Raw genomic sequence first — 22837 nt, forward strand, 5'->3', positions numbered from 1 at the left:
AAGGGACATGAGGAATTTATCAATTTTACTTCTATATAAGAGATAAATGATGGAAAATAATTATTTTAAAGCTTACATGAGCATGACAAAACATGAATTTATAGTAATAAATCCAATAAAAGTCATGCAAGACTTCTATATTGAAAACTACAAAAAATAGCTGACAAATTAATAAATAAATACAAATGTATATACCATGTTCATGAATTGGAAAATATGATATTATTAAGGTGTTTGTAGTCCTCATATTGATCTTTAGAGTCAATGTAATCCCATTTGAAATCTGAACAGACTTTTTTGAAAAAATGGACAAAAGGATTCTAACATTAATATAAAAATTAAAAGAATTTAGACTAGCAAAAAGAATCTTGAAAAATGAAAAACAAATTAAAAGGACCTGCATTAACTTTTCAACTTATAATAACATTACAGTTGTCAAGACAAGTCAAGTAGTCAAGACAGTACTATTTTATATATAGTGCTATGTCAATCCCAATCTCCCAATTTATCCTCTCCCTTCCCTCGGCAAACTGATTCAGTTTTCTGTACAGCAGAAACTAACAAAGCATTGTAAATCAACTATAAATTAATAAAAATTAATTTAAAAATGAGAATATGGTTTTGCAAAATAATAATCAAATTTGGAAAACACCAAAGGAATGAAATAAAAAGTCCAGAAGTAGAGTCACACTTATATTGTCAATTTATGTTCAACAAAACTACCAAGTACAATTCAATGGGGAAAGGAGCATATATTTTTCTTTGTTTTGTTTACTTGCTTACAAATAGTGCTGGAACAACTAGATATCAATATGGAAATAAATGATCCTCAGTTCTCACCAAAATCCATGTACAAAAGCTAATTTGAAATTAATCACTGATCTAAATTTGAGTGAAACAATTAAACTTTAAGAAGAAAAAATAGGAGAAAAACATTCAAAGTCCTAGAGTGAAAAGATACTTCTTAGATAAGATACAAAGCATATGAACTACAGAAGGAAAATATTGATAGTGTGTACTTCATCAATATTTAATGTTTGTTTTTTGAAGGACACCATGAAGAAAATGAAAAGGCAAGCCACAGACTGGGAGAGAGTATTTCTAACACGTATATCAGAAAAAGAACAGGTATCTAGAATGTATAAAAGATGCCTGTAATACAATGAGATAAATAACCCAACAAAATATGACAAAATATTTAAACAAATCTTCACAAAAGATGGCGTGTGGATGGCAAATAAGCATATAAAAAAGATAATCAACAGGTAAAAATGAAGTTAAAATCCATAATGTGATATAAATGCACATTCACATAGAATGAATAAAATTAAAGAGACTGACAATATCAAGCATTTCTGAGTGGGTGGAGCATGTGGAGCTGTCATACTTTGTTGATGGGAGTGTAAAATGGTACCATTTTGGAAAATAGTTTTGAGGTCTCAGAAATAGTTAAACTTATATCTATCATGTGATCTACCCATTCTACCCCTTGATATTTACCCAAGAAAAATTAAAGAGTTTGTCCACAAAAGACTTTTGTAAGAATATACATATTAGAATTATTCATAAAGCCAAATATTGGAGACAAACTAAATGTTATTCCACTGTTGAAAAAATAGATAGTGTATATTTAGGATGGATAAACACAATATCCAAAATCAAAATGTAATAAACTACTAATACATCCAACATAAATGAATTTCATTAGCATTATGTTCTGTAAAAGAAGACAAATATAAAAGATACATATTGTGTGATTCCATTTATGTGACAGTTAAGAACAAAGAAAACTGGTCTACAGTGATAGAAATCAGAGAAGTGGTTAGGACAGTCTCTTAGGTTTAAGGAAGGCAAGAATTGCCTGGAAAGGGACATGAGGAAACTTTCTGGGGTGATTTAATATTATATATCTTGCTTTGGACAATACTCAAGAATACACTATTGTTAAAACTCATCAAATAGAATACTTAAGACTTGTGGGTTTTAAAAATTATTTTATTATTCTCATCATAATTTTATTCATTTTTTTTGGCCGTCCTGCACAGCATGTGGGATCTTCGTTCCATGAGCAAGGATTGAACACTCCCCCTCTGCATTGGAGGCACGGAGTCCCGTTGGTCCCACTGGACCACCACAGAAGTCCCAAAACTTGTGCACTTTATTGCATGTTGTTATACCTCAAGAAAAGCTAAAATACTTTTGAAATTTAAAAATACTGATACAGCATAGATATTGATATATGTGTACTGGGCTTCCCAGGTGGCTCTGTGGTAAAGAATCTGCCTGCCAATGCAGGAAATGCAAGTTTGATTCCTGGGTCAGGAAGATCCCCTGGAGAAGGAAATGGCTACCCACTGCAGTATTCTTGCCTGGGAAATCCCATGGACAGAGGAGCCTGGCAGGCTACAGAACAATGGGGCCTCAAAAGAGTTGGACACAACTTAGCAACTAAACAACAACACCAATATATGTACTCTTGGCACACTTTATTTCTAAGTGTGCTTCAAAACTAACGGAAATGAGGGTCAAGTTATTCTTTTCTTTTGCAAGTTCCCTGAATAGTTAAAGCTCATACACTCTGAAAACAGGTGCGATAAGTCTTCACCTAAGCAATACTGCTGTTGGGTAGGGCTGTGTCCTGGCAAACACACCATTTCTGAGCTGGATTAAACAGTCCCTTGCTTGATCTATCAGGTCCAGGCTGCAGAATCAGAAGCACTTGGGGGTGATGGAGCAGGTAGTGTTCTAAAGTAAATAAGCATCCACAAGGATGTTTTTGCCTGATTTGCCTACGCCAACTCATTGGATCAGAATTCTGCTGAATCCTGTTTCTATATTTCCCAGGGTTGTAAGTGAAGTATGGGGGACGAGATTTCCCCCAAACTGAGATTGCTTAGAATAACCCTGACCTGTGTAATTTCAGAACAAAGGCTCTGGGACTAGACCAACCGGGTTTGAATCCTCTATCATTAGCTTTGCTTTGAAAAAGTTGTTTGACTTTTCTGGGCTTCATTTTCTACATTGTAATATATTATAAAATTGATCTACTTCATAGATCATAGGTCTGTTAGGAAGGGTAAACGAGATAATGCACATAAAATGCTCAGCACAGTGCCGTGTACAGACAGGGTAAACACTCACCATATGTCACTATTATCACATGAATAAAAAGGTCATTAAATAGGCTGGATACGGTGGCCTGAAAACACGAAATATTGCTCCCTCTCTCTCCCCTCTCCCCTCTTCCTTCTCTTTCTCTCTCCCTCCTTCTTCCTCTGTCTCTCTTCCTCTTGGTCTCTCTGTCTTTGTCTTTCTCTCTCTCCCTCTCCCTGCCTCTATCTCTCTTGGTCTCCTCTGTCTCCCTGTCTCTCTCTCTCCACAGCTCTCTTCAAACCCACAGTTCTCTCCAACTCTCTACTAGTATTTATTCAGGCACAGGGCATTTATGCAGTAGTGCCCTTGACATCACTGCCAGCAGAGGTGAGAAGAAGAAAGCAGTAGTTGGGAAGCGGGAGAAATCAAGCTGTAATGGAGAGCCAAAGACAGCCATGGCCAATCCCACAGGGATCTCGGGAACTAGAACTGGCTTTTGGAATTTGCAGAGTTGGGTTAGGATAGTCAGGTCTTTATGTTTCTGCATCTATCAGCCTTTGGAAGGGGTGAGGTGAGGTGATTTTCCATAACTGAAGCAATCTCTGAAGACTGCCTGCTAATGACTCTTCCAGCAATCAGCGTACCAGGTCCTTCATTGAAGGGATGCCTCAGGCAACTCTCTTGTATTTTGTTCATCCACTGTCTTGACTCTTATCTTCAGCAGCTCTCATGGTGGTGGCTATTCTTTCTTCTTCCCCTCTTCCTTCAGTTATCATTTTTGGTATCCAAAATTTTATAAGGGGAGAATTTAAGAGTACAAATCAATCAAGATAAGATCATTTGGTTTTTCAAGCTCATACTAATTAAAATTTCTCCTCAGCCCCTTCCGTGGCCTGATTCTTGGATTGGAGACCTGTAGGCTGAAAGGGGATCTCCAGCCCCTTCTTGCTCCTTGTTTCTTGCTTGAATTCCTTGCCCCATCTCCTCTTCAACAGCCCCTGGTCTTCCAGGTCCTCTCTGCTGGAAAGAATCTTGTAGAACCTGAAGGCAGTATTGCATTTGAGGTAGCTATTTTCAGGAAGGATGTCCCAAAAATGCAGGGCATTTTGGAATGAGCAAAGAGAATATGCTGGTGGAAAAAAGAATAGCCCAGAGGTTCAGTGGGTCTGTATCTGACTGTAATTCTGCCACACATTTTCACCATATCCTACAACCCCAGGGCTGGATAAAATTGGAGGTCATTTGTCGCTACCCTTCGTTGGACCTAACTCTCACATCTCTCAACAGTGTTAATATGGTGTCAATAAGTGGTTGTCCATGGGTGCAGCCAACTCTGTAATTCATTGGCTTGGTAAGAGCTAAGGCAAGAGTGGAGCTGCTTGTGCACTGGCTGGCACACTTGCTTGCCACACACTGACACACATGCTTTTCTTTCCTGCATGTAAGAGGTTCCTTTTCACATCTCACCAAGGGGAGGTGGACATATACCATCCTCCTCACAGCCACCACCTCTAGCATCACGGTGGAAACTCTCTTCCGGCAACAGACGGGAATCAGAGCACCTCATGGATGGTTCTGAGTCAATAATGACAGTTAACCAAATAAAGACATGATGGATAGCTGCACTTATAGTGCCAGGGACCATGCTAAGCTTTTTATCATGCTATTGACTCTTCACAACAGGGCATAATAGTTACAAGTATCCTATTTTACAGATTAAAAAACTGAGGCCCAGAGAAAATACTTACAGTTTTACCCTGGTTCATTCTGTTGGTAAATGGGGGAGCCCAGTTTAGAATCCAGGCCATCTGACTCCAGAGCCTGTGTTTTTCACTGAGTCAAAGTGGACTTGTTACCTGAAACTTAATTACTCTTTTTGGTCCAGACAAACAGCTTATCTTTTACTGTTCATTTCTTAGGCCAAGAAAGAGAAACATAATGGACATTTAGTGCTTCCTATGTGCCAAGTATGAAATATTTCACTTTCAAGCATCTCCATAAGGCCTCCCCCCATCACCCCCACTTTAGTGATGAGCAAACTGAAGTTCAAGGAAGTTGAGAAACTTGCATGAAGTTACAGTTTGTTATGGGCAGAGAGAACATTTCAACCTAGGCCTGACCCTGCTACTAAACCTACCATTACTCTAACACATTTTGATGCCAGTTGACTGAAGGGTAATTCGAAACATATGTAGAATCCTTGCCTGCAGCCTGTAAAACTTATTCGTTCTCTCACATTCTTCCCCATTGTCACTAACTCATTGTCACATCTGTAACTTTGTCCACACTAGCCTCCCTCCTCCCCACACATCCTCCCTGTGCCTTTCTGTCCAGTCAATGACCCCATCTATACTGGAACTTCAAGGCACCACCTCCTCCAGGAAGCCTCCCTTGATCTCTCTAGAGCGGTGACTTCTTCCTTTGAACTCTAAGGTTTCAAAGAGTACCTAATTTTCTTAACTTGTAAAACATTCCTTTTGAATTGCTAACTATCTTTTGTCCTTTTGATTAAAAAAATTTTTAAACGTTTTCTTTTTTTTGCCACACTTGTGGGATCTTAGTTTCCTTTTGATTTTTAAATTTTTAAAACTTTTTCTATCTTTTTGGCCACACTTGTGGGATCTTAGCTCCCAGACTAGGGTCAGGGAACTAAGATCCCACATGCTGCTGGACATCTTAGTCTGTGTACCACAGCTAGAGAGAAGCCTGCATGCTTTAATGAAGATCCTGCCTGCCTCAACTAAGACCCCACACAGTCAACAATAAATAAACATTAAAAATATATATATATATGACATCTGGGACCATAACAATGAAAGCACAGAGTCCTAACCACTGGACTGCCAGGGAATTCCCTCCTTTCAAATTTTAAAATGCAATGCCTTATTCCTAAAGGCGTTGAAGTTCCTGAGTGACAGAGATGACGTATGCATTGCACCCCTATGTGTGTGGTACATAGTGGCTTGGCATGTCTCCTCCTCTGAGGGGACTTTCCTGATAACCCTATCTAAAAATTTCAGCTCCCATCACACTTTACCCTCTTGTCATGCCTCCTTTTCTCAGCTGGTGTTCTCTAATATAGTTCTTTGTAAACTACTTTATGGTCAGCTTTTCACTAGAATGTAAATTCCATGAGGGCAGTTACTTGGTTCTGTTCACTACTGGATTCAGAGTATCTAAAACTGGTTTACAATAAGTGTTTGAAATTTCCTGAATGGTTGACTCAATGGGTGAGTAAGTGACAGACCCTAGAGTAGCAGTCAGAGGTCAGTAGCCACTGCCAATGGGAGTAACCACAGGGAATGATGGTTGTGATGAGTTCATGGAAAGAGGTTCGTCAGAAGCATCAAGACCAGAAACCCAGAAAAGCATATTTACCGGATATTTTTTTTCCCCTGTCTACCTTTCTTACCCTGCTCTCTACCCTGAGAAATTGAACTTTACAGACCCATTACCTAGATTCCCTGACCCTTTGGCTTCCAACTGAGTTCAGCCAATGGGAGCCTTTATCAGCAGATTGGAAGGTAGAAGTAGAGAGAAGTTGAAGTACTTATTCCCCCAGCTCCTTCCTTCCATGTTTTTCTACTGAAGGTTTCGCCTCCATCAGGAATTCTCTCCTATAGCTATAGCCCTCCCCAGGTCTGCTAACTGCTGTCTCCACTTGCCCCTTACCCAAGAGTAGTAACAGCAATCCAAATTGCTAGCCTCAGGGTGCTTCAGCATCTCTTGTTAGTCGCCTTGACCCTGTCTACTCCTTTGTAAATAGTCCCTTTATTAAATTCTTTCAATCATCCTTCTCAGATAGCTCAGACTCTGTCAGACACAGCTCAAAAAGCCCTTTGACCAGCAGCAAGAATGAGGAAGTCGAGAAGGTAGAATCAGGGAGAAAGGAAATCATGGAAAAGTAGTGTTTCTACTTGGAAATTCATTTGATAAGGGGACAGGCCAGTTTCAGGTGAAGGACTAACCCCTAAGACAACTCCTACAGCAGCAACAGGGTCAAGTCTGGCTCTTAAAGATTTCTTTTACTACCTTTGGATTCTTTCCCCACCTCCTGGAAGTTGGGGAGGCTACACCACCCTTCCAGTGAAAGTAGGGGCAGGATAAGAGGATCAGCCTCGAAAAATATTTCTCATGCTCTGCTTCCTTCCTAGATGTTGAACTCAGCAAAGCCCACCCACACGACTGTTGTACCAGTCTCACAACCTCATGGACCAGCCCTTGTGGTTTTTACTATAATTGCAAGATGCCCTTACCATCAGGAAACTGACAGAAATAAAGGTTTATTACTTATGAGACTTAGAAATTAAAGAGCACACCTGGGGCCACCCAGTGAGGTCATAGGGAGAGGGAGAGAGAGACAATATGCATGTCTGGGGTTCTGCTTTTATTGGGGTTGAGGGTGGGGGCTTATGGTTTCTTGGACTCACTATTTATTGGTGAATTTAAAACATAAGAATGGCAATTTAAAGAATGAGAAGAGAATAAAAAACAAGTGGCCCAAATAGTTACTGAAATCAACCAAGATCTCTAAAACAAAAGAGCGTAATTTGGTGGAGGCAGTCTGACCCATTATCTGGTCCTGTGGCTGGCAGTGTGTTTATTTGAGATAGCCTTTATCGTGAAATATTTTAACATGCTGGGCCATCTGGTTTATGTAGGTTTCAAACTGTCCTGTGTTGGTAGATTATTCCATATCTCATCAAATTAGTCTTTCATACTGAGAATAGGTCAATTGAGTTAAAATTTGTGTTTCATTTCAGGAGGTATGGACGCAAATGGATTTCCAAATTTAGGCTTCTATGGTGCAAGTATTTGCATCAAATTATTTAATAAAAGGCATTTCTGTGGAAACAACCATGGTAAAAAAATGGTTAATGATTAGAGCAGATTATAATCCCAGTTTCTGAGTTCTGAAATCAGCCAGTCAAGATTTCTAGATGTTGGGTTTGAAGCATCTTCCGATGGAGTGAGGGCAGGCAGTAGCAATCTGATAGACTTTTCTGGTTTGCAGATTGTCTCTGATGATCTTTCTGAGTAGCTCATACACAATAGGTATAAACATTGTCTGTACATGAGCTATTGTGGCGATTTTCTGAAGTTTATCTCAAGACCCAGTTTAGCTTGCATGGCTTCAGGAAAAGGGAAGTTTCAGTTCTCAGTGGTTCCAATTCAAAAGGGTGGGAGTAAGATTGGAAACATTAGTTTGGAGAGTTGTAGCCAAATATCAGAGGAAACAAGAAGAATTCACTATTCAATCTGGTTTACAGGTAGAAAACAAAACCTCAACGACAATTAATAACACTAGAATTTAATACCTACAGGGATGTATTAACAAAATATAATTTTTTTCTCTCTGCATTTCTACCACAGATAATCAAAGTAATTTTTTTTTTTTTTTTTTTTTGGTAAAGTATGTATAGTCTCACTAAACTTAATTTGGTTACTTACATAAGTGTAGCAAAAATAGTGATTGGCCACATAGACTCTTTTAAGTCTGCTTTGCTAGAGCTTTTCATAAGAAGTTTCAGATTGAATTTGTAAAAGCCTTCAGAGGCTAAGAAGAGAAGCCAAACTAAGGTCTTGACATCAGACAATACCTATAGAATTGGGTAAATTCTTCTCTTCTTAAGGTCTCCAAACTATCCTTAGTCACCTGTGCCTGCCAGGAAGGGACCTCCTGGTAAGGCTTCTGGGAATCCTATAAATACGAGGCTGATTTTTTCAAGGAGCTTTATTGAGCCCATAAAGTCAACCTTAGTTCCAAAGTGCTCTGGTCATATCTGAGTCTATGCATTTCTCTTTCTCTAGTCAAAGCCTTGGTAATACCACCAATGTTTCAAAATGTTCTCAGTTACAGGCAGAGTAGATTCATTTTGAATTTATGCAAATAACTCTATTGCCACAAAATTAAGAATATTCACTAAGAGATCCCCAATTCTGGAGAGATCAGTAGGGACAAAAAGATAAATGTTTCAATTTTGCTTACAAAGGTATAATTTACCAAATTGTTGTAAGTCATATTTAGCTTAAAAGATATCCTTATATTTGGAAAATAAATGATTAAAGAACCGTCAATATTTTAAACAAAAACTTGTAAAAATTATGATCATCCTCACCAGATCATTCGGTCCTATATAATTAATTCTTGTTAATCTTGATCATCTGTTAGTGGTTTTATGAAGCCATCAGTTTTTATTTATTTGTTTCCCTAGAGTTCTGTACTTTCTTACTCAGTTCAGTAGTATGATCTGGAAGTTACTAAAATCTGTATTCTAGAGTACTTGTTAAGTCCTTTCCATGAATCTCACAGGAGATGAAGCACTTTTGCAAAAGGCCCGAATAAAATAATAACTTTAAATGACGAAAGACTTAAAAATGGTCATGACTGAAGATTGGATTATAGCTTATTACAATGCAGTTGACAAGAAAATTTGGTTATTTCTGTGACCTCGAACATATGACAACTAGAATTAGAAGGGATAATATTATAGCAGAACAAATCAAATTTTTAGAAATTTCAAGCAATTTCTAGACCTCTTATACTATAACATATATTCACACAAATATAATGTAGAAGGTTTAGCATCACTTGAAAATGCTTCACATATAATTTAACATATACAATAAGCCTAATTAGTTTAACATCTGCCTTTTTACAAAGTGAAAGTCACTCAGTTGTGCTTGACTCTTTGGAAACCCATGGACTATACAGTCGATGGAATTCTCCAGGCCAGAATACTGGAATGGGTAGCTGTTCCTTTTTCCAAGGGATTTTCCCAACCCAGGGATAGAACCCAGGTCTCCCATATTGCAGGCAGATCCTTAACCAGCTGAGCCACCAGGGAAGCCCAAGAATGCTAGAGTGGGCAGTCTACCCCTTCTTCAGGGGATCTTCCCAATCTAGGAATTGAACTGGGGTCTCCTGCATTGCAGGCAGATTCTTTACCAGCTGAGCTACCAGGGAAGCCCACCTTTTTACAAAGAGAGAGAACAAATCTTTTAAGATGTCCCAGGGGAGAATGGATACATGGATATGTATAGGTGAGTTCCTCTACTGTTCACCTAAAACTATCACAACATTGTTAATTGGCTATCCCCCAATCTAAAATACAAAGTTTAAAAAAAAAAAGATGTCCCAGGGGCCCTCTGGATAATTCCAAAGTTAGTTCAAGGCCCAAATTTTTCATTTAGAATTTGATTTTAGGATGTTTGTCAAATATTTCAAAACATCTTAGATACTTCACTAAATAGGATCACAAATAATAAGGAAATAATACTAATTACTAATTTAACCAAAGTGATAATAAAAGATTTTAAAGGCAAATGCAGGAAGTTGCATAGTTCTAAGCAAAGCTTAGCTCTTAATTTTGAAAGACTATCTTTACTTCTGTAATCAAAGACCTGTAGATAAAGGTAATTTGAAGCACAGTAAATTATTTTGGTAAGACACAAAGTCTTTGCTTTCCAGATAGATTACCCAAAAGGAAAAACAAACAAATGAACAAAACTTTCATGGTCACTTATAAACTGCAGACCAATAATCCAAGCCAACTTTGTCCTTTTAAACAAAGAGAAAACCAAATTCCAATTTTGTACCAGTGTACTTTTGATACTAAAATTTGTTCATTCTTTATTCTTAAAAACTTAATTAGATCAATTTCAATCTTAGCCAGCCTGATCACATGTAAAATTCCTTTCCCAAGATTCCTTTCCCACAAGCATTTTATAACATTTTTTACATTCAGATTTTGTTCTGTTTTTCTTCTTTCCCATTATGAAATAACCAGTCGAAGGCAATGGCACCCCACTCCAGTACTCTTGCCTGGAAAATCCCATGGATGGAGGAGACTGGTAGGCTGCAGTCCGGGGGGTCGCTAAGCGTTGGACACGACTGAGGGACTTCACTTTCACTTTTGACTTTCATGCCTTGGAGAAGGAAATGGCAACCCACTCCAGTATTCTTGCCTGGAGAATCCCAGAGATGGGGGAGCCTGGTGGGCTGCCGTCTATGGGGTCACACAGAGTCGGACACGACTGAAGCGACTTAGCAGCAGCAGCAGTAGCAGTAGCAGGACAAAATTAATTCCTTTTAACTAAAATGCATCTTTATACCACACTTCTTACCCCCAAACATATCCTACTTTCCTTGCATACAGAGCTCTTTTCCTCATTTTTATAGTAATTTTAATTACATATGTTAGAATTCATAACCTTAGAAAACTTAATTTCCATTGAAAACTAGGAAGTAAGCAATTGTGTATCATCATTAAAATTGGCAACTTTATGAGTGCATTTTATAATTTCTAGAAACATACACTTCCTCATAATACAATTTTTCATGGTAAAATAGAACATATCTACTAGAAGATCTAAATATCTAGTTTCTCTGTAAGACTTTTAGGGCTTTTTGCATGATTTTGGTAATCCCAATTAAGATGTAGTAGTGCAGCCCCCTAATTAGGAGGAGCTTTCTGTAAAAATAATTCTCTGAACTCAGGGTCAAATGGGGCCTCTTCAGAGTTAGAAATGAAGAGGAGGTCATCTGGGTCACTGTGGTCATGGAAACGATACACCTGTTGGACCATGTCAATTTCGTGCAGCAGGAGAGAGGCTTCATTTTAATATTTCCCGTTCACTGTGAGCCTTAGCAGTGATCATTGTGATGGAAGTGTGCACAGCACCAAGCAGTAAATATCCAAGTGAGGAGAGGGAGGTCCCTGGTACAAATATAGCTTTAGTGTTCTTTGCCTTCACCTTTTCCTTTTTTCCCCACCAGGGCTCTCAACAATCCTATTAACATCTCCCTGGGTGGCAGAGATGCCTGGTGAGGCAGGTTTCTTAGTTCTTTCCCATTCAGGGGATAGTTGAGGGACCTCAGGATTTGTGGTATCTAAGAAGAAATGAGCTTACAGCCCAGTTGAATCTTTAAGACAATATGAATTTTAGGATCTTTAGAAAGACTGGCTAGTTGTACTTTGGTAGCTATGAATAACAATTCAGAGACTATCCCAGACAAACAAATGAAAAGCCTACAATAGCCACTGCTTCACCTCTCTTCTTCCTGCTACATACAATCTTTAAGAAAGGTTTGAATTTCAGTTAAGGTACAGTTTCTGATTCTAGTTTCTATTTCTTGATTTTTTTCGTTACCTTCATCTCGTGTATTGTTGCCAGAAAATTTTGGATGATGTCACTATGAGCCATCTTTGTAGGTGGTCATTTTCCTTTTTAGTAAGTAAGTGTTAGTCGCTCAGTAGTGCCTGACTCTTTGCGACCCCATGGACTGCAGCCCACCAGGCTCCTCTGTCCATGAGATTTTTCCAGGCAAGGATACTGGAGTGGGTCACCATTTCCTTCTCCAGGGGATCTTCCCAACCCAGGAATCAAACCCAGGTCTCCTGCACTGCAGGCAGATTCTTTACTGACTGAGCTACAAGGTTATACCAAAAGACCTTTCAAATATCGGGGTTTGTTTCCATTGATGTGATGGACAGAGTTTTCTGGAAAATCTCTGGAGTATAAAATTAAAGTCTTGGCATGTTGATGTGCCATAGTATTGAGCAATGCCCAGGAAGCTCCCATGGCATTTTGCATTTATCAAGGAGCTGCTGTACATCCATGGGGTTCTTAGGTATCAGACATTTAGAACTTTTATATCCGTCCATTAATTTTTTGGCAACCTCATGCCAGAGATCGGACTCACAATGTCCTACTGGGTTAAGGGACAAAGAGTGATGGTAGTCAGTGAAGTGGTGATGCAGACTTTAGGTTTCTGTTGTAACTTTCCTCCGGTGGTGTCATTATTTCCAAATGCAAAGCTCTTTCACTCTTCTGGGTTAGGACACGTAGTCTGGGCACAATGTGCTGACTCTGTGATGCAAGTGGAGGTGTCCTGAGCTCCTCATCTATGGAAATCTCTTCCTCATGCCTGTAGTCCAGAACCTCTCTTTAAGTGGTGACAAAATGGCCTTGCAATCCAGTCTACCCTCCTTAGTTCTCCTTTACCTTGAAGCACATTACTGGTCAATTAAGGCCTTTGTAATTAATGGTCTAACCTTCTTACTAGATCCTATGGTCTTGATCATGCTGCTCTGGGGAGATCATTGGATTATTATGGAAGCCATGACCTTTTAGGTTGGATACCACAAGCAACACACGACACAGGCAATATGCAAAAGCATATAAGCAGCACAACAGACCTCCAGCAAGCAGTGCACCTTCCCCATATAAGAACTGAGTTAGGTGGTTAGTAAGTACTTTTGATGGTTGGATGGCCTCACTGACTCAATGGACATGAGTTTGAACAAGCTCAGGGGGTTGATGATGGACAGGGAAGCCTGGCGTGCTGCAGTCCACAGGGTCAAAAAGAATAGGACATGACTGAGTGACGTGACTGAACTGAACTGAACTGAACTGAAGCAACTTGCAGATAAAGGGCATTAGCCTCAGTTAATTGCAAGAAAAACTTTTCAGTCTTGCTGATTATGCCTATTGTTTTGCATCAGTTTCAGCCTATCAATAACCAGTGATATGACTGAACCAGGCCTGTGGTTCTTATTAAAGTTATAAGATGCCCTTTAGCAATAACCATCAAGAAACCTTGAAAAAAGTGTGCAGGGGGTTATTACTTACAAGACCTGGAAATTACACAGCATCCCTGGGGCCACACAGTGAGGTTGCAAGTAGAGAAAGAGCATGCAGGCCTGGGGTTCTGCTTTTATTGGGGTTGAGGGTGGGGTGCTAAAGGTTTCATGGATTCACTCTATACTGGTTAATTTAAAACATAAGAGCAGGAAAGTAAAACACTGGAGGAGGGAAAAACAAGTGACCCAAATGACTAGTCATTGAAATCAACCAAGAGCTCCAGAACAAAGGAGCCTCAGTCCGGGGAGGCATCCTATGTTTAAGTCCTGTGGCTGGCAAGGTGTTTATTTAAGATAGCCATCCTTAAAGTGCATGCCTCTTTGAAGTGGATGTCTCAACAATCAAAGCTTAAGTCAGGCACTTGCATTACAAAAAAGAAAAAAAAAAATCACAAAAGCTTCTCTTGTGATTGACATCCAGCACAGGACCAACCTCTCTCTGTTGCCAACCATATTCCCCTTTCTTGTTTTTGACCTTTGACTTTTAGTTTCTTTCTTGGCCTTGATCCTGCTTTTTGGGCTTAGTAATTAAATAATTCTCTGATGTGACCTTCAATTCTCTCTAAGGACTTTGTCTCACCCTCACCACTCTATCTCCACTCTAGGATTCATATGAAGGAAACATTGACTTAATGGCTCTGGACCCACTTAATTGGCACCCCAAGATGTGAGTGAGTGAGAGTGTAAGTTTAAGCATGTGCATGCACAGGGCTGAGTGAACATGTTGGGGTTGGGGGAGGGGGTTGTCAGGTTTCCTGAGTCTGAATCTTTACTGTGTTCCACTCAGTCTTGTCCAGCTCTTTGCGACTTCATGGACTATAGCCTTTCAGGCTCCTCTGTCCATGGAATTTCCCAGGCAAGAATACTGGAGTGGGTTGCCATTTCCTCCTCTAGGGGATCTTCCCAACCCAGGGATCAATCCTCCATCTCTGGTGTCTCCTGTATTAGCAGACAGATTCTTTACCACTACGCCACCTGGGAAGCCCTTACTCCCCCCACGTATTAGATGCATTACCCCAAGCAAGTTATATATCCTTTCTATTCCTCAGTCTTCTAATCTACTATCTATAAACCTATAAAGTGACGGTAGGGGGGGAATTAAAAACCTTTCAAGGTTGTTGTATGGTTACTAATTTTATTCAGTAAATATTTCTAGTTGCCACCCCGATTCATTCCCCATTTTTGGGTCCACACAGTAAATTGCACCCCCTGAACCCTTTGTAAGAGGAAGGGTCATATGGTTAGTTTTGGCCAATAAGTTGTGAACTGAAATGATGAGTGTCAATTACTGAAGTGAAATCCTCTGGGATATTCTTGTGCTCTGCCACAAAGGCCATGTTCTAAATATTACCTGCTTGGCTGCTGGGGTCCCAGAGTGAGGGCAACATGGTCAGAGCCCCCACCAACCTGCAGTGGACCTGTAGCAAGAGAGAAAAATAAGCCTTGTCTTGAAAACCATGAAGATTTAGGGGTCTTTTGTTACCACAGCATAATTCAGTCTACCCTGACTGAAACAGTTGTTTTATGGACTGAGATGATTCATGTAGAATTCTCTTAGGCTAGTGTCCAACACATAGAATACACTCACTAAATATCAGCTATTATTATCACTTGTGCGATGGCGTATATGTGGGTTGTGTGCCTTTCCTTTGTTAAACCAAACAGTTTGAATAACCTTCCATTCTCTGCAGTTGAGGAGGGAGGAGGAGCATGGTGCTCATAAGCTATCAGGATAGTTTCAAGGAAAAGTTTCCTGACAGTGTTCTGCATCCTCAGTGTCACATACAGACTTAGTGAATATGGCCCAGACACGTGAATAGGCGAGTTCTATCATCAACTCAACTTCCCCAGTGCAGGCTAACGTGCTAGCACATCGAGACGGCTCCTTTGGCTGTGGATGAGAGACCAAGAGAGGCTGTGTTGGATCATCCTTCTGTAGAGTCTGAATGATGGTTGGTCTTTGGGGACCAGAGAAGACCTCCAATTAATTATTAGTGGAGAAGATGAAATCATAAACAAAATTCCTTGTAATAAATTTTTCAAATGAGAGCCCATGTTTTATTTACAGGACTGGCCCATTTTGGGCTTTAAATCTATGAACAAAAACAAACATGCTTTTTTATCAAACAGAGAATAAAGTACTCAATAGCCTTTCTTTTTCTTCCTGCCAAGAAGGACATGGGCTCTGAGCTACAGAGAGGAAGACAGGCCCAGGCTCTGTCGGGTGGAAGAATTGATGGACTCATTTTGCTTTGCAGAGGAAGATTTAAGCTATAATGATCCTTCCACACTGAGAGGAGGAAAAACAACAACAACAACAACAACAAAGAAAAGGAGAAAACAAAGGGTCCTGCTGATATTCAGATGTTTTTACTTCTTAATTTAGCATGACACCTGGGTGGAAAATAGAACATATGAAAAGTGTAAAGTTCTATAACTAAAGCAACTATCATCAGGCATATTCTTATAACTAAAAATGAGAAATCTACTTGACCTGAGAATTCTGCAGAAAAAGTACAAGAAGTAGAGGATAGGTTTTGGCTTAATATCTTATTTACCATTTGTCTCCCTTTAACAAAGTTGTTCTGAATCTTGGAGAAGAGGGACCTAATGTAAATTCTCACTTGGAGTAGGAAATGGCAACCCATTCCAGTATTCTTGCCTGGAAAATTCCATGGACAGAGAAGCCTGGTGGACTATGGTCCATGAGGTCTCAAAGAGTTGGACATGACTGAGCTACTGAGCATGAGCATGTAAATTCATACCAGTTCTCATTGCCTCAGATCTGGTGGGCTCAGAAATGCTATTGCTGAGATGTCTGTAAATATCTGTTTTCTGACAAATAGTGATGATGAATCAGAGAATTTAGGTCAACTGAAACAGTCGAATGGTCCATTAAAAACTCAGCAAGACACCAGTTTGGAGTGAAACCCTGAGATGTTAGGTTGTTCTTTTCTAGTATGTGGTGTAAGAGTAAACCAAAGAGTGATGTATTTGCACAATGTCCCTGTATCTGTTTCCTGAGGCTGCTGTCACAAATTGCCAAAAACTTGGTGACTTAAAAATAGCAGAATTCATTCTCTCACAACTCTAGAGGCCAGGAGCCTGAATTCAGTATCAACCAGCCAAAATCAAAGTGCTGATAAGGTCACACTCCTTCCAGAGACTCTAGAGCTGAATCTTGCCTCTCCTCGCTTCTGGTGGCTGCCAGCAACCCTTGGCTTGTGGCCACATCTTCCTGTCTCTGCCACCATTCTCTCATTGTCACCTCTTCTGTCTGTATCTCTTTTCCCTCTGCCACTCTCTTATAAGAACAATTATGATTGCACTCAGGGCCCACCCAGAGCATTCAGGGCAATCTCTGTATCTCAAGATCTTTAATTTAATCATATCTGCAAATACACTTTTCCCATAAAAAATAATTAACCTGTGTTGGAAAAACCAGTTTTTCCCTAGCATATATTTCTTCCTATGAGGCCTCTTTACTACTCTCACAGAACACTTCTTCACTTCTGGTCACCAAACATGAGGAGGTTTTTCACACCAAATGTGTGGAGAACAAGCAATTCTCTGTGATGCCAGCTGGGTGTCCTATGTTTTCACTCAATTCTGACACTCTCTACCTGGAGATAACATCACATCACACAGGTTAAGGGCTTAGTCCCACAGACCACCCCTGCCACCCCACTCTGCACATACTTCAGATGCCAATCACAAGCCCAGGTTATCATCTGAGCTTCTGATTAACCAGCTATAGATCAGAGGTGCCAATGATCCCCTCTTTGGGTTTGATTAATTTGCTAGAGCAGCTTGCAAAACTCATGGAAATACTTACTTAGGTTTACCAGCTTATTAAGGGTATGATTAAAGGATGGATATGAATAGCCAGGTGAAGAGATACCTAAGGTCTAGGAGGGTCCTGAACATTGGAGCTTCTGTCCCTGTGATTTGGGTGTATAATCTTCCCAGTGTGGATGTGTTCACCAATTTGGGAAGCTCTCTGAACTGCTTACTAGTAAGATTTCATGGAGCTTCCTCGCATAGGTATGAACAATTATTCACTCCATTTCCAGCTCTTCTCCTCTCTGGAGAAAGGGGCTGGGGGCTGAAAAGTCCAAGCTTGTAATCATGACTTGGTCTTTCTGGTGATCAGGCCCCATACACAAGTCATCCAGGAGCCCACCCAGGTGACTCATAGAGTCACCTCATAAGAAAAAAAGATTCTCTTAATGCTCTTATCACTTAGGAAATTATAAGTGTTTTTAGGAGCCCTGTATCAGGAATAGGTTCCAAGATAACTATTAGGACAAGAGATGTTTCTAGTGTTCTTATTACTTAAGAAATCACATGGGTTTTAGAAGCTCTGTGCCAGGAATTGAAAACAGAGACCAATACACACACACACACACACACACACACACACACACACGTAATTTTTCAAATATTACCTAAGAGGTAACATTTACACTGCCTTGTGATATCTTTTAGGGCCATTACTGAACCTATTATAATCTCCAGTAGCTGTAAAGTAAAAGTATAGGGGCCAAAGGGTAAAAGTAGGATTGGCCCTCCTCTTACTTATCTGCAAAATTTGTGTCTTTTGTCCCTGAGATCTTAGGTTCTGCTGGGCTACAGTTTCAGTTCTCAGGGAAATAACATTACCAGTGGGAAACAAAATAAGTGTTCTGCTAAAGCTGAAGCTTCCCAGGTGGTGCTAGTGGTAAAGAACTTGGCTGTCAATGCAGAAGACATAAGAGATGTTGGTTTGATCCCTGGAGGAGGGCACAGCAATCCACTCTAGTATTTTTGCCTGGAGAATCCCATGGACAGAGGAGTCTGGTGGGCTATAGTCCATGGGGTCGCAAAGAGTCGGACATTACTGAAGCAACTTAGCATGCATGCAAAGCTGAAGCATGTGGCTAGAACCCAGAGGATTCACAAGGGTGTCTTTTGTTTCTTCTGCACCAGTGGAAGTGGTGAATGGACAGTGGCAGCATCTAAAGCCTGATAAGAGCAAGGATTCCTCAAGATGAAAGTCTAGATAAGCAAAAGGGACAGAGACCCTGAGCAACTGCGATGCTGACCAAGGGGGAGGGAAATCTAGAATAAGTCAGAGGAGAGGGCGATGACAAAAATCAATTTAAAAATACAGTGGTGATTGGAGTTTTTTCAACTAAGCCTTCTGAATTAAATGGTTTCAGAATTTTAAGCTAGAAAACACTTTGGAGGCTCAGTTGACATGGAGGTAATGGGAGATGCAAGTTGACTGGAACTTGTGCCAAGGATGGACTCTAACGATGACTTAGGTGCCTTCAGTGTGTTCTGTGGACACCACCTAGATCCCTGCTCCATGACCAAAGCACTCCTTCCCCCAGCAGCTAAAAGGGTCACCTGCTGATGACTTCCACTGAGACCCTTTCTTGGAATTGCCATCTGCTGAAGGGAAGCCGAGTTTATCATTTTTTCTGGGGCAGCACTCATGCAATTACTAGCTGATGTATGAGAGCCAAGGTCAAGGCACCCTGTCTCGATTCAGAACATCTCTGAAGGACCGTCTCAGCTCCAGAGATCGTTCTAAGATCAGCAGAAGCCTTGACTGCAAGTGCATTAGCATTCACCCTCTGCTTCTGCTCAGTTCTGCTTTCCTCACTCCCTCAGTTCTTGTTCTCCAAAATACTTCTCAATAAACTGGTACTTTTCCACCTGAAGTCTAAACCTTGGAATCTCAACCAAAGAGAGTCCCTCAAGTCACATCCTCTAAGCCCTCCTCAGCCACATTTTCCGTGGATGCTTCATGCAAAGTCAGACTCACCTCAAATGAGTCAGGTCCCATCTAAACCATGTACTGTACATTTTTTCATTTTTTGATCTGGGGTCCTCACTAGCTCCATGAAAATAAACTGACTTTGACTTCCCTGGTGGCTCAGATGGTAAAGTGTCTGTCTACAATGTGGGAGACCTGGGTTCGATCCCTGGGTTGGGAAGATCCCCTGGAGAAGGAAATGGCAATCCACTCCAGTACTATTGCCTGGAAAATTCCATGGACAGAGGAGCCTGGTAGGCTACAGTCCATGGGGTCACAAAGAGTTGGACATGACTGAGCGACTTTACTAATGACCTTAAGGAAGAAAATCTCATCAGAGAGAACACAGGAGCTGGGAGATAAATCCCCAGCCTCCTATCCTGCAGATGAGTCATGCTGGGAGGCATTCTGAAGCTTCCAGTGGAATATAGCTCCTAATACCCAAAGAGACAGCTTCAACAATACATCCATTTATTGACTTTTCCTCCCCAATCCCTGCTTGCTGAAACAATCTCCTTACAATTTCTGAAAATAAATCTTTATCTCAGGCTCTGCTTGGGGGAATACCAAATTTATTTCCACTGTCAGCTAGGTGGCTGTTCCCATTTGTAAAATTCCCATACAACTTTATCTTTTCTAAAGCAGGGAAATTTGGGTTGAGGGAATTGTAGATTCTCTTTGATTTGTATATAATAAAGGGGAAAAATACTGTGTATCAAAACCTACTATGTGTTAGGCTGTCTACCACAAATATAATAATGTGTAAAGTAGAACATTTTCCCAAAGAAACTTAGTAGTTTAGTAAATGTAGGGTGTGCAGGGTAGGGAGGAGGGTTGAGATACACATCCAAGGGTAAAGTAGGAAGAGACACAGGAAGCAGTGGCTCCATCTCATTGGGAAAACCAAGAGGAACTTCTTAGAAGAGGTGGCATTTGAGAAGGGCAGATGGGATGAGGTGTCAGGCATACGAATGTAGTCCACTGGAGATAAAGCTGGAGGAGAGGTCTGTGTTGGGGACCCCTGGATGCCAGAAAGGGGAGTCTGGGCATTGTTCTTCTATGACAAGCAGCCTCACACATGTGCTGGCATTGGTACACCATTTAGGACAGTGCCCCATTCCCCATTAAGTGTGCCATTCTTGGCAGTGGGCTCACAAGGCAGATCCCCTCTTTAAGAACTGTCTGGGCAGATGGTTGCAGGACAAGAAGAGAAGAAAAGTCTTGCCCCCAAACCTCTTCTACCCTTCTGATACTAGAGATAAACACAGTCATTTTTTGACCTAGGATACTATCCTATGCTCAGTGAACACCATGAGATAATAGCATATTAAATCTTAATGTGAATAACTATAACATCTTTTCTGATATCTAGGTAGGTAAACATATTTTGGCATAAGGACATTGGGTAGGAAATTGGGTTAAAAGCAAGAGAATGGGTCCATGCATCAGAGACCATCTCCTACTTTACAGTTTTGTCAAGGATGAATCCTAAAATTAATATGAGAAAAATGTCAATGATTTGTTTAATTGGAACTTTTAAAATATATTAGTTTTCAAATGAAAATAATATATGCTTACTGAAAATTCTAATAATATAGATATATGTGGTTAAGTTGCTTCAGTCATGTCCAACCCTTTGCAACCCCATGGACTGTAGCCCACCAGTCTCCTCTGTCCATGGGATTTCCCAGGCAAGAATATTGAAGTGGGTTGCCATATATAAATATATGGTCAAATGCTAATTATCTTCCTCACCTCATTAACTATCATTAATGATTCAGAAGTTTTCCTTACATATCTTAGAAAGTATTAATGAATTTAAAGATATATATTCTCATTTGGAATGATAGGCACTGAGTTGTCACTTACCAGCTGTGTGATTGCTAAGCTGGATAACTTCTCTGAGTCTCAAGTTCTTCATCCATAATGTGAGGGTAGTTATCTGGGTTACAGTGGAATAAAATATATACGAATATACCTACAGGTGCAGAGTTGGCACTTTCTTATGTTTCCCATAATTTTCAGACTAAACTATGCATGATCTTTGAATACATAGAACAAATGAGCTATTTTGTCACAAATATAAACTTCTCATACCTTGATGGCAGTGTTAGCAGGAGAAAACAGAGTTAGATTTTTTTAGATGTTGGCATACAGACCAACTAGCATATTTAAACCCCTTTTTAACTGAGTTGATACTCAAAGTTATGGAAACTTCAGATTTATTATGTTAGATCATAGTTTCTCAGCCTCAGCATTATTGACATTTTTGGCTTGAGAATTCTTTGTCATGGGTGGCTAATTCTGGCCTCTACTCATTAGATGCCAGTAGCACCCCCTCCTTTTGAGACAACCAGAAATGTCTCTCAGTTCAGTTCAGTTCAGTTGCTCAGTCATGTCCAACTCTTTGTGACCCCATGAACCTCAGCACGCTAGGCCTCCCTGTCCATCACCAACTCCTGGAGTCCACCCAAACCCATGTCCATTGAGTTGGTGATGCCATCCAACCATCTCATTCTCTGTCATCCCCTTCTCCTCCTGCCCTCAATCTTTTCAAATGAGTCAAGTTTTCACATCAGGTGGCCAAAGTACTGGAGTTTCAGCTTCAACATCAGTCCTTCCAATGAACACCCAGGACTGATCTCCTTTAGGACAGACTGGTTGGATCTCCTTGCAGTCCAAGGGACTCTCAAGAGTCTTCTCCAACACCACATTTCAAAAGCATCAATTCTTCGGCGCTCAGCTTTCTTTATAGTCCAACTCTCACATCCATACATGACTACTGGAAAAACCATAGCCTTGACTAGATGGACCTTTGTTGACAAAGTAATGTCTCTGATTTTCAATATGCTGTCTAGGTTGGTCATAACTTTCCTTCCAAGGAGTAAGCATCTTTTAATTTCATGGCTGCAATCACCATCTGCAGTGATTTTGGAGCCCCCCAAAATAAAGTCAGCCACTGTTTCCACTGTTCAACACTTTCACAGCATCATCTTTTAGGATTTGAAAAAGCTCAACTGGAATTCCATCACCTCCACTAGCTTTGTTCATAGTGATGCTTCTTCAGGCCCACTTGACTTCACATTCCAGGATGCCTGGCTCTAGGTGAGTGATCACACCATCATGGTTGTCTGGGTTGTGGAGATCTTTTCTCTGTGTATTCTTGCCACCTCTTCTTAATATCTTCTGCTTCTGTTAGGTCCACACCATTTCTGTCTTTTATTGAGCCCATCTTTGCATGAAATGTTCCATCTCATTTTGTAGATGAAGAACCTGAGATTCTTAGGGAATTATT

This window comes from Bos mutus, chromosome 15 (assembly GCF_027580195.1).
Source record: "Bos mutus isolate GX-2022 chromosome 15, NWIPB_WYAK_1.1, whole genome shotgun sequence".
In the NCBI taxonomy this organism is placed as follows: Eukaryota; Metazoa; Chordata; class Mammalia; order Artiodactyla; family Bovidae; genus Bos; species Bos mutus.